This window comes from Chinchilla lanigera, unplaced genomic scaffold (assembly GCF_000276665.1).
Source record: "Chinchilla lanigera isolate Chin_1 unplaced genomic scaffold, ChiLan1.0 scaffold00017, whole genome shotgun sequence".
NCBI lineage: Eukaryota > Metazoa > Chordata > Mammalia > Rodentia > Chinchillidae > Chinchilla > Chinchilla lanigera.
Window position 1 is genome coordinate 27,086,709 of NW_004955418.1, and position 11,532 is coordinate 27,098,240.

Sequence of the window (11,532 nt, forward strand, 5' to 3'; positions counted from 1 at the left end):
TCTGTGAGCTCAATTTTTTGAGATTGTGCACATGATCAAGTAGCATTTGTGTTTCTGTATTTGGCTTATTTCACTCAGCATAATGTACTCCAGGTTTATCCAGACTGTCACAAGTGGCACAAGTTTCTTCTTTCCTACAGCTGAATCATCTGTCTCGCTATCCACTTCTCTATCTGTCTATCCATCTGTCTAATTTCTTTATTCACTCATCTGTCAATGAACACTTTGGCTGTTTCCATGTCTTTGCTATGGGACTAACGCTTCAGTGAACATGGAAGAGCAGACATCTCTTCAACATACTGACTTTACTTCTGAGGATATATATTTGGAAATATAAGGGGCTGGGGATTTAGCTCAGTGGCACAGCGCCTGCCTGGCAAGCACAAGGTTGTGAGTTCAATTCCCAGTACAGGAAAACAAAACAAAACAAAACAAAAAAATAGAAATATAACAATAATAGTGGGTTTGCTGGGTTGTAAGGTAGTACTATTTTTAACTTTTTGAGGAAACTCCATACTGTTTCCATGATGGATGTACTAATTTACATTTCCATTAACAACGTACAAAAGATTTCCATTTCTCCACATCCTTGACATGTATTCTCTTTTGACGTTATGATGACAGGCATATTAATGGGTGTAGAATGATGTGGTTTTGCTTTGCATTTCCTGATGGTTCGTAATGAGAAGCTTTTTTATATGCATATTGGTCATTTGTATGCCATTTGTATTGTCATTTCACTGGACAACTGTCCATTATGGTATTTTGCCTCTTTTTAATCAGGTTATTATCATTTTTTATTATTCAGTTGTTTGTGTTCCAAAATATATAAATATATAATCATATAATATCTAAAATATATAACTATTTTATCCTATATGTGGCTTGCCAATATTTTCTCTCATTTCATGGGCTGCTATTTCATTTTGCTGATGATTTCCTTTGCTATACAGAAATATTTCCATTTCATACAGTCCCACTTGTTTACTTTTGGTTTTCTTGCCTGTGCTTTTGGAGTCATATCCAAAAAGTCATTGCCAAGACCAATGTCATATAGCATTTCCTATAGTTTTCTTCTTGGGATTTTAAGATTTTATGTCTTATGCTTAGATCTTTAATATGCTGTGTTGGATTTTTGCATGCAATGTAAGATAAGGGTTCAATTTTTTTTCACTGCATGTGGATATTCAGTTTACCTAACACGATTTATTGAAGAGCTATGTTTTGCCCACTGAGTATTTTTCATGTACTTGTCAAAGATCAGCTGGTTGTATATAAATTGATTTATTTCTAGGCTTTCCACACTGTTCCACTGGCCTGTGTGTCTGTCTTCACGCCAGTACCATACTGTGGTGCTTACTACGGCTTTGTATTACCATTTGAAATCAGGAAATGTGATTCATCCAGCTTTGTTCTTGTTAAGAAGGCCGGATTTTTTCAGAATCTTGTAGTTCCATAGGAATTCTAGGACTTTTTTATTTCTCTTTAAAGGACTACTATAGTTCAAATACAGTTTGAGTGTCCCTCAAAGAGTCATTGCTGCAATCGTGGTCCTCAATGGATTGGTGTTGAGGAGTAGTAGAGTCTGTAGCTGTGGTGCCTAAGAGGTGATCAGGTCACTGGGGTACAACCTTCAGAAGGGATCAGTTCTCGTCAGATTTATGTTAGCTCCCTGGAACTTGAATTGTTATCACGATAAGAAAAGTAAGTCTGAACCCAAGTCCTGTTTGCTTCAAGTCTGTGCGTGTGATCGCTCCATGCTGTGATGAAGCCACAAAGTCCTCAGCAGAACCAGACAGATTCCAGCTGCTCTAAGACCTGCAAAGGTGTGAACCAAATAAGCCTCTGTTCTTGTCCATTATTCAGCAATCAGACATTTTGTTACAACAGTGGAAAATGGACCAATGCAAATGTCATGGGAATTTGGATAGGACTTGCACTGAATGTGTACAATGCTTGGGTAACGGAAACATTTTAACAGTGTCAGATCTTTCCATCTGTAAACATAAGAGATATTCCCACTGGTGTCTCCACTGGTGTCTTTCATCTAGGCTTTGTAGTTGGCACCATGGATATATTCACTTTTCATTTTATTCTTACTTATACATTTTAATGTAAAAACTGTTTTCCTAATTTTTTGAATAGACTGTCAGAATATACAGAAATGTAACTGAGTTTGAGTGTTGATTTTATATTCTGTAACTTTACTGGATTTGTTTATTTGTTGAATTCATATATCTTTGTTTGATAAATCAAAACACCTGATGCTGGATATTTTTAGAGAAAGAGCTTTATTTAGCTCCTGGATGCTCAGGACCATGGCACCAAGATCCTGGTGGGGGTTTCACCATGACAGGGTGGGTGATACCTTGGCAGGGGTCCCTATAAGCTGAAGCAATCACACAATGAGAAGGAAGCCAGACATAGGCTCGCTACTTTATAACAGCCCCGTCTTGGGTGCTCTAAAGGTGCTTTCAAAAAAGTCAAAAGATGATCCACAGAGTGGGAGAAAATTTTACAATAGTGTACCTGATAAGAGGCTTGTATGCAGATTAAGCAAGGAACACTACAACTCAACAAAGAAAAGACAAATAATACCAATATAAAATGGGCAACAAATTTGAATATTGTCCAAAAAATGTTATATTAATAAGTTCTAAGCACATGTGAAGATGCTCGGTATCACCTGGCAGGAAAGGACAATTCAAAGCCACAGCAGGGTTTCCCTGGGCTGAAAAATCGAATGTTTGAAAATAACAAACATCGGTGAGAGCGTTTGGGATTGTGAAGTGAAATGTGCTTTCAGTCTGGAATACAGTGTGGTAGTTCCTTGAAAGATTAAAGACAGAGTTACTGAGTCAGCCAGCAGTTCCATCCCTTGCTATATCCCTAAGAGAATGGGAAAATGTCCACAAGTAAACTTGGAAATGAACATGGATAGTAAGATCATTTATAATAAGGAGAAAGTGGAAACAACCCAAAGTCCATCAGTGGATACCTAGGTAAATAAAAGGTGGATGTCCATGTAATGGGATATTATTCTGTATTAAAAAGGAATTGAGCATGAATACAGTGTACAGCATAGGTGAACCTTGCAGATTTTATGCAAGGGAAAGAAATCAGAGACAAAAGACCACATATTGATTGATTTTATTTACATGAGTCATCCACCAGAATAAGCAAATCTGTATAGACAGAAAGTAGACTAATGGTTGCATGTGGCGTGTGAGATGGACTAGTGGTCAAGAGTTTCATTTTGTGGTAATGAAAATGTTCCAGAATACGTTACTCCTGGTGGACACATAGCTCTATGACTATACTAAGAATCATTTAATTGTACACTTTAAATGGTATGTGAATTATACTTCCATAAAATTATGGGTACCTGGAGTCTTCTCTAAACCTACTAAGTGGGGATTTTTGCGAGTAAATTCCAAAATGTGAAACATAACAGGCACATAGGAATGTTCTTGCATGAATTGTTTGTCAATCAATGTAGTTTGCAGTACATCTTTGTTGTAGCTTTTGCTAGTAATTTTTTCCTATAACTGTATGGCATATGAAGTAAAGAAGGTGAGAAATAGTTTGTGTAAAAGCCAGTTAACACTTTTCCAAGGGTTAATAAAGGTAGCCAAATGGAGCATTCTAATTGTTGCGTTTTCTCACTAACATGATCATTGATGAAAATTAAATTTCAAAGTAAAGTAAATTAATTAATTTAAGTAAATTAATTAACTTAATTTATAAATTCAAAATAACGATATAAATTAACTTATAATGGTAGGCTAAGAAAATTAAATTTAAAGGTAAATAAAGTAAAAGTTCAGCAGTTCATAGAGAAAATTTCTTTTATCAATTTCTCTACTAATAATCAAAAGAAAGATCAGGCTCCCCATCGTCTGTAACACTCGGGAGATCAAGATTCTCCTTGTCCCTTGGTCGCTTACCAATGGGGTGAGAGTTCCTCTTCCACATCTCAGACCTGGCTGTACTTTTTACTGTGTTCACTTCACCACAATAAAAGTTCAGGGTCAATTTCAGCAGCATAACAATAATTATTAAGATTTCAAGAATTTACATTATTTTTTTTACTCTTGGATTCCATGGTTACCTTCTATTAGTATAGAATTCTACTATTTTACCAAAAATCCCATCTTCGCACTATCTGCAAAGTACAAATGGTCTCCCACTACAATGGCCCAACTAAAGACTTTTCAACTGTGTGATGCGGGGAAGGTGATACACATTTGGTAGAAATTGTACTTCATGTTTTGAATCTTATAGGGAAACATCATATGGTATCCTATAAATAGGTACACCTTTATGGCAATTTCAATTTTATATCAATTAAAATAAGAAAACAATTTTTAAATGTGTTTTGAATTTTGATCTTTTCCCAGCTGTGGTCTGCAGAATGATACAGACACACAATAATATCTTCAGGATGTTCCACAGTGGGGGTGAGACACAGCTCACAGTATCTACGTGTCCCGAAGACAAACAGCTCCTACAGTCCCACATCCTATGTTGCTAAGCCCTGCTAGATTTGGAGTACTAAATGCACTTTTGACTTAAAGCATTTTCAACTTACAATGAGTTGAAGGGAACCTAATCTGATCACAAGTTGAGTATCTCTGTATGTGAAAGAGAATGTCATCTCCTCCAAAGGTCACCCTTCTTTTATGTCAAACTGAGGTCCTACCTACCAGAAAAACAACATTTCCCAGATGTTCTTACCATGGAGCAGGACCACAAGACTACATTCTGGGCTGTGTGGCAGGAGAGAAATGGCATATGAGGACAGATGACCCCAGAATGACAGCAGAGAAGCCAAAGAGAAAGAGCCTGCAACCCTGATGCTATGAACCACAGGTGCAGTCAGAATCTGCTCATGAGCAGCCATTCATATTGTTCTATAACACAACAATTAATTTATAGCATGTAAGACATTCTAATTTTGAACCTTGGTTACAAATGTTAGGTCTGTATTCTACCTGATGGAGTTGAGCCACTACGTATAAATTTCAGGCAATTTTCACTTTGCACTGTGCGTGACATTTGTGTGTACACTATCCCAGAACACAATCCCATTTCTCAGAAGAACACAGGAAGTCTGAGGAAATCATGCTGCACCCTTAGGATATCACAAGACCCTACAAAGTAGTTAGAAGCTAAGAGTAAATACATTGCTTTCATTATGAAATGAAATACAGTACTATTTCAAACTTCTTAGGGAAAGATAAACAAATCTTAAGAACTAGACTCAGTATTTAATTAGGAATGAAACTAAGAACTATAGACATGAAACTAGATGAAGACAATGTTTAGGTTGAATGTTGTGCAACATTCTCAGAGAAGCAGGATCTTGCCTTACACCTAAGAGCCAGGGCGGACAGCACAGAGGAGTCAGGACGTCTGTGTGCGGTGTCCCTCATTCGCAGGCATCAGATATCAACCAGGCACCCCTATGTCACTGGCACAGGCCAGCAGCATGATCCCCTCCCCAAGCCCCTCTGTTCTCACAATTACTGGATTTGTGAACCAAATGTGTGGTTTGAGTATAGAAAGAGAGACATTCTACCTCCCTTTTGTAAGCCCATTTTGACTGTGGACATTCTAGGAAAGAAAGATTAAATATAGGATTCAAAGTCAGTTTATTCAAAATATTTGATATTTGGAGATTCATTGTTCAAATAGTTCATTTTTATTTCCTGCACTTACAGTTGCACCTTGACTGGAAGATGTAGTTAAGTGAAGACCGAAATTATTTGCAGTTTAAGAAAACAAGTAGAATCTACAGTTGTTATCGGTGAAGTATATCATACCCACCCCACAGGTCTAAGAAAAACCATGTCCAATTGTCATACTTAAAGGAAATGTAACAATGTCTGGAATTTATCTGCCAGTTGCTCCAAAACACATGTGCTTCATATCAACTGTGAAGATGGACTTCTTTAGATCTGAGACACTTTTCTAATAACACCCTGGGTTCACAGATTAGTTCACAAAAAATTTCTCCTCCATTGAAAAGCTATTTTCCCCATTGTGCAAGCATATTTTCTGCAAAGTGGAACAGCCTTACAATTCAATTCTCCCCCTGATAAGTAGCGTTTGTATTGTTACAGACAACATAGGACTGTACATCTGTATCATGGGCTGCTGCCTTGCTCTACTGCCACAGAGAGCTCTGACCATGCTGCTACCCGTCCTGAAATGGGGATTTTGTAACAGTGTTAGCTGGAGATGACAGGTGAGGTTACATTCAAAAAGTTTTCAGCCTGTAGTACATTTTTAAATGGAGTAGGGTACCCATCCTTTTTAAAAGGATGTTCCAATTGCTTCAAGTAAATGCACAAGGCCAGCTTTGATCTCTAGCTTCTATTTTGATTCCATCAAATCATCAGATTATCTCCTTGTTATAAAAACCAAAATATTTTGTTTCTAGGGTTATTTTCATCCAACAATCTCAACTGAACTCTAACTCTTATCTCTTCTCCAAATGATTGATACTAATAAAAATAATATTAATAGCAACTACTTGTTGAATACCTAATATAGAGAATTCATAATCTTAATGACACTCTTGAAAAGCAGGTGCTATCATTCCAGTTTTACAGGAAACTGAAGTGTAGAGTGGAAGGAAATGTCCCTAAGTAGCAGAGATAAAACTGACTCCGTTGCCACGATGTATTGCATTTGTCTGCAGATGGGCAGATAGATGTTCTCTGATTTCAGAGCAGAAGGAGGTGGGGTGGGGGGGCAGGGATGGATATTCCTATAACTCAGGAAAGCACAGTAGTATGGATTTATAGTGATACACCTTGTGCTTCTCAGACCTGAGACGCTCTGTCTCACAGTACATCTTTCTTTAGGCAAAGGTGGCAGCTGAATTTCTAAGGTGTGAGTACACTATACTTTTCCCAGGAATTTGTTACTAGTTCTGTAGGATACCAGCTAATTTTTTCCCCCTTCCTTAACTGAAGCTGAACAGAACACAGACTTCACTGATCCCTTTCCTCTTGGAAAAGAGAAAAAAAAAGGATCAGGAAAGGAAGTGTGTGTCCAAACTACTTATCACATTGAAGTGCCCTCAGACTTAGTCAAGTGCTCTGTAAATCCTTCCCATCCTGGACATTCTGATAAACACTGGTCTGCGACATTTTATTTTTATTTTGATAATTTGGCTTTGGCATCACTTGGTTTTACATAAGAACATGGAAAAAAATCAATTAGTGTTTTGTTCCATTGCTCTGGCTCAATTAAATGCTCCTTTGTACCCTCCTCCCCTTCCTCCTGCTTAAAATAACACACAGCGATAGTCTTAGCCTTGGTGTTCGCAGATAGGAATGTTCTTAGAATTAGCTCAGTAGGACGTTGTGTCACAACTATACCCATGTTCTCAGGCCCCTATCAGTCCCCGAGGTAGCCATAATAAACATGAATGCAGCTTCAAAACCTTCAGGAAACTCTGGCCTTTAGAAACAAAACAAAACAAAAGCTGTCTTTGGGAGTTTCTCCAAAGTTAATGCAATGTTTATAAATTGGGTCAATAATCCATAAAAGTAAAGCCAGGGATTGCTTAAGAAGATAACTAAGAAACCTCTATTTATACGGTGCTAAAAATGACACACTTAAAATGTCCTAACAAAAGTTAGGACCGCAATTTCTGAAAAATAGGACAATTTAGGGGGAAGGACCATTCAGTGCTTTGGGTTTTGAAATGTTCCATACTCTTAAGGAGAGCAAGGTTACAAAAAGTCATTCTTTAAAACATCTTAGATGAATGTTGGGTTTGTAAAGCATGTTTCCTAAGTGGTCATTCATATAGTAAAGTTGTTTTGCTGTGCTCTTCTCACCGTGGAAGGGTAACTCTCCATGGAAGGAGAGTTCTGTCCAGGTCCACGCTATTTTCATTTTCCTGACACCAAGATACCAAACTCTTCAAATCCTAGGTCACAGATTTCAGCCCAAAGTGTGTGCGGCAGCCAGCCTAGCCAAATTCATTTCTTTTTTTAAAATTTTGTGTCCATAAATCATAATGAGTTTTATGTTTAAATCTTTCTGGAAATTATAACAGCTTAATGAACTGCTGCAGAATGCTTTTACTTTGTAGAAATGTTCACCCCAAATGTTGACCATTCTTCCTACAGTGAGCTAACTGAAGCATTCATCGCCTGTGATTTCTGCCTGCTTCAGGACATCTGGCTGGCCTTCGGGTATTGTCTCTGTAGTCAGACGCTTCTTCTCTGCCTCCCAATTGCAGCTGCCTAGGGAGAAACTGACCAACATCTCCAGACCTGGATGAAGGTTGTTCAACTCCTCCAAGCTCACACACACACACACACACACACACACACACACACACACACACACACTTACTTCTACCTCCCCAGCTGCTGGCCCAGGGACAATTAGCTCCTGTAATCTGTATTTCCGTCCCTTATAACATTTACCCCAGTAGGCAATAATTTATGTATTACCTGAGGCTTTAAGAGCCAGGGCTATGGTCTGAGGATTATGTTTGTTTGTTTGTGTGTTTGTTTGTTTTTGAACTTGCATACCAAGTTTCTGGAGCAGGAAATGTGAACAAATGCATGAGAAAGAATTCATCTGGTTTCTATGTCAGAGATATTTTTTATTTCGTCCCTGCTCAGGCAGTGAAGCTAAAATCATTAGTGCACCTATTTTCTTGTCAAACAGCATCAAGTTCTTGGGTTCAGATTGTGGCTCCATCATTCGAGGGGCAGAATATACTCAGAAGAGTGGCTGTTTGTCTTCTCCTCCGAGAGTCGTCCTCCGCCCCACTGACCATGCAGTGGCGCTCCTCACACCCGGTCTGCAGCTGGGGCCCAGTGGAGACTGCAGGCGTCCTCTGGATAGCCCTGGCCCAAGGGCAGCGAAGCACATGGGAGCAGCTCTCAGGAACAATCAAGGATCAGGCGGGAGCCTGAGAATCTATCTTTATTTTTTAAAGGTGAGAAAAGAAAATCTCCATGTGGCTTCATTTTAGAAAAACAGCCAGCTTTATGACTAATTAATATGTACTTCGTTATTAGAGTTCTATAACCACTAATTGGAATGAACCTAGCAGAGAGCCCCAGAGAGGGCAAACAGCAGTGTGAATGCACGGAATGACACACTTCAAAATGGTTAAAATGGTAAATTTTATGATATGCACATGGTACCACAATTTAGAAAATATTTTCAAGTGGCGTGTGATAGACATCACCTATTAAATGTATGTGTACACTCACAGAGTAAAGATGAGCATCTCTGTCACCTCCAGAGGGTGCACCAGGCCCCCTCGCCCCTGTTTCCCATCACCCTTGCCAAACCTTCAGGCAACTGCTACAGGGTAGGGTGTGTTTCCTAGACTTCTGTAAAAATGACATCAGTACACACTTTATCTGGTTTCCTTCCTTCCTTCCTTCCTTCGTTCCTCCCTTCATTCCTTCCTTCAGTCCTTCCTTCCTTCCTTCCTCCCTGTCTTTCTTTCTTTCTTTTTCTTTCTTTCTTCTTTCTTTATTGTTTTTGTTGTTTTGGTACCAGGAATCAAACTCACCATCTCACTTGCCAGGCCACTGAGCTATATCCACAGCCCCTGGCTTCTTAAAAGTGAGAAGGACTATATTCATATTGTGTCACTGACTCATTCCTTTTTAATTGCTAAGTAGTTTTCCACTGTATGGGATGCATTGCTGGGTTATTTTCCATTCATATACTTAACAATGGTGTTGTATCCAGTTTTTGGTCATTGTAAATAAAGACGCTATGAACGTTCATATCCAAGTCGATCTACAGACATACATTTTCATTCTCTTGAGTAAATAAGATTGGAATAACTGACTCTTATGGTGGGCATATGTTTAACTTTTTAAAAAATCTGTTAAATTGTCTTCTGAGTCATTCTCTTCCAGCCATTCTACTTTTTAGTTGCTTCTGGCAAGAGAAGAGATGGTAGTGTTTTACTCCACCTCAGTCGGAAGTGCGTGCTTTGTGTCCTCAGGTGCACTCAATGAGAAGCTCAGCTTACTGGGCAAACCAGTGACAATGCCGCCATTAACTGAAAGGGCAGTCGTGCGCCATGCTTTCTAGTATATTACTTTTCAATGGACACTGGATAGTCTGTTATTTATATTGCGTCATGTGTAGATGTTAGATCTCTTCTATAGTGGATTAAAATACACAAATGTAGCTCTCACCAGTGAATTCTAGGAAGACAGAAGCACAGGGCTGGGTCACTCTTCCCATGATTTGCATTAGCATCAGAGTGAATAATGTTCAGCCCCATACATTGTAAGAACCTGTAGGTGACAGTCGTCGATTCAGCTGGCCCAGTGTATCAGAAGGCCCTTTCTGCATCAGCTGGACTTCCAGGGATACTCAGGAGGCATTTTCACATTTTCCTACACTGCTTCTGAAGCAGTGCATCAAGGCAGTGTCCCAGGAAGTGGGAGGTGTAAAGAACCTGCTGGCCCTGGGCGCTCTAGCGCCTGATTAACAGATAGCAGGTAATGCCATCCATCTTTCCTGATATCAACAGGACATTTCACCTGCTAAAAGTATTTCTTGGCTTTGGGGAATCAGTGAAAGCTACTGCTGCCCTCTAACAACCCAAAACAGAGGTCATCCCAACTCCTCCTGTCGGAGCCAGGGGCTGTCATTTGTAGGGAATCAGAGGAGAGCTCAAGGGCCTCATGGCTCTGAGTGTTCTAATTGGCAAATACTGTAATATCCACTCCTCCTTGGTTATCTTCCCATCTTTACATGCTTTAAGTGAAAGCTAAACCTGATGAGGACATCATTCTAGCCTCTGGTGAAACAGCAACGTGTACACACCCCCGGTAGTGTCTGTGTGTGTATACGTGGGACCAGACATTCAGGGGAGGACAAAGAGCTCCTGGAAGCTCAGGGGGTGGTGTCTGGAGGTAAAGAGGAAGCCTTCGCTACAAGGTGTCTGTTAGTAACAAATCCTTGTAACGCAAGTTCAGGTTGGGGATAAAACCAGGCAAGTCAAATGCTCTCACTGTCTGTAAAAGACCTGTAAAAAAAAAGTGCCAGTTTCCAAGAGCTTCAAACATTAACTCTCCCATGCCAAAGACCCTGAAGTGAGGAGAAACAAAAGGAATAGTCAGAAGTGAAGTGTGAAGGGGAAAAGAAAGCTCCAATGGTGAAGCCTTTTTTAAACGCTACAACATTAATGATTTATTATTATACATTATTTAAAAATCAATTTTAACACCAAAATATCTCATACCACAGAAATAACTTGAATCTATAGTAAAATCAATTTGCAAAGCATGGACTAAAGCCAAATGAATTAAAGACCTTTACTAGCTCCTTTAAGTATTCCAGGTAAGAATAATACAAGGTGGGTAGCACCCCTTAACTCTCTCATTCAGGCTGGGGAAACCATAGAAATTGGTAAATGCTAGAAATTAGTGGTCCCCACCTACAACCCAAAGTTGAATGGGTAGGTGGGTGGGTGGATGGATAGGTGGAAATATGGATGGATGGGTGGATGGATGGATG

The 11,532-nt window shown here is 39.3% G+C and overlaps 1 long non-coding RNA gene across 1 annotated transcript; it reads right to left on the reverse strand.

Moving 5' to 3' along the window:
• Positions 1–8,614: 8,614 nt before the first annotated feature.
• On the reverse strand, positions 8,615–11,525 carry LOC106148265. Its single transcript, XR_001233548.1, has 2 exons — positions 10,203–11,525; positions 8,615–8,959 (listed from the first exon to the last, which is right to left on the reverse strand). It is a non-coding gene; the product is annotated as an uncharacterized LOC106148265 (long non-coding RNA).
• Between the last annotated feature and the right edge of the window lie 7 nt (positions 11,526–11,532).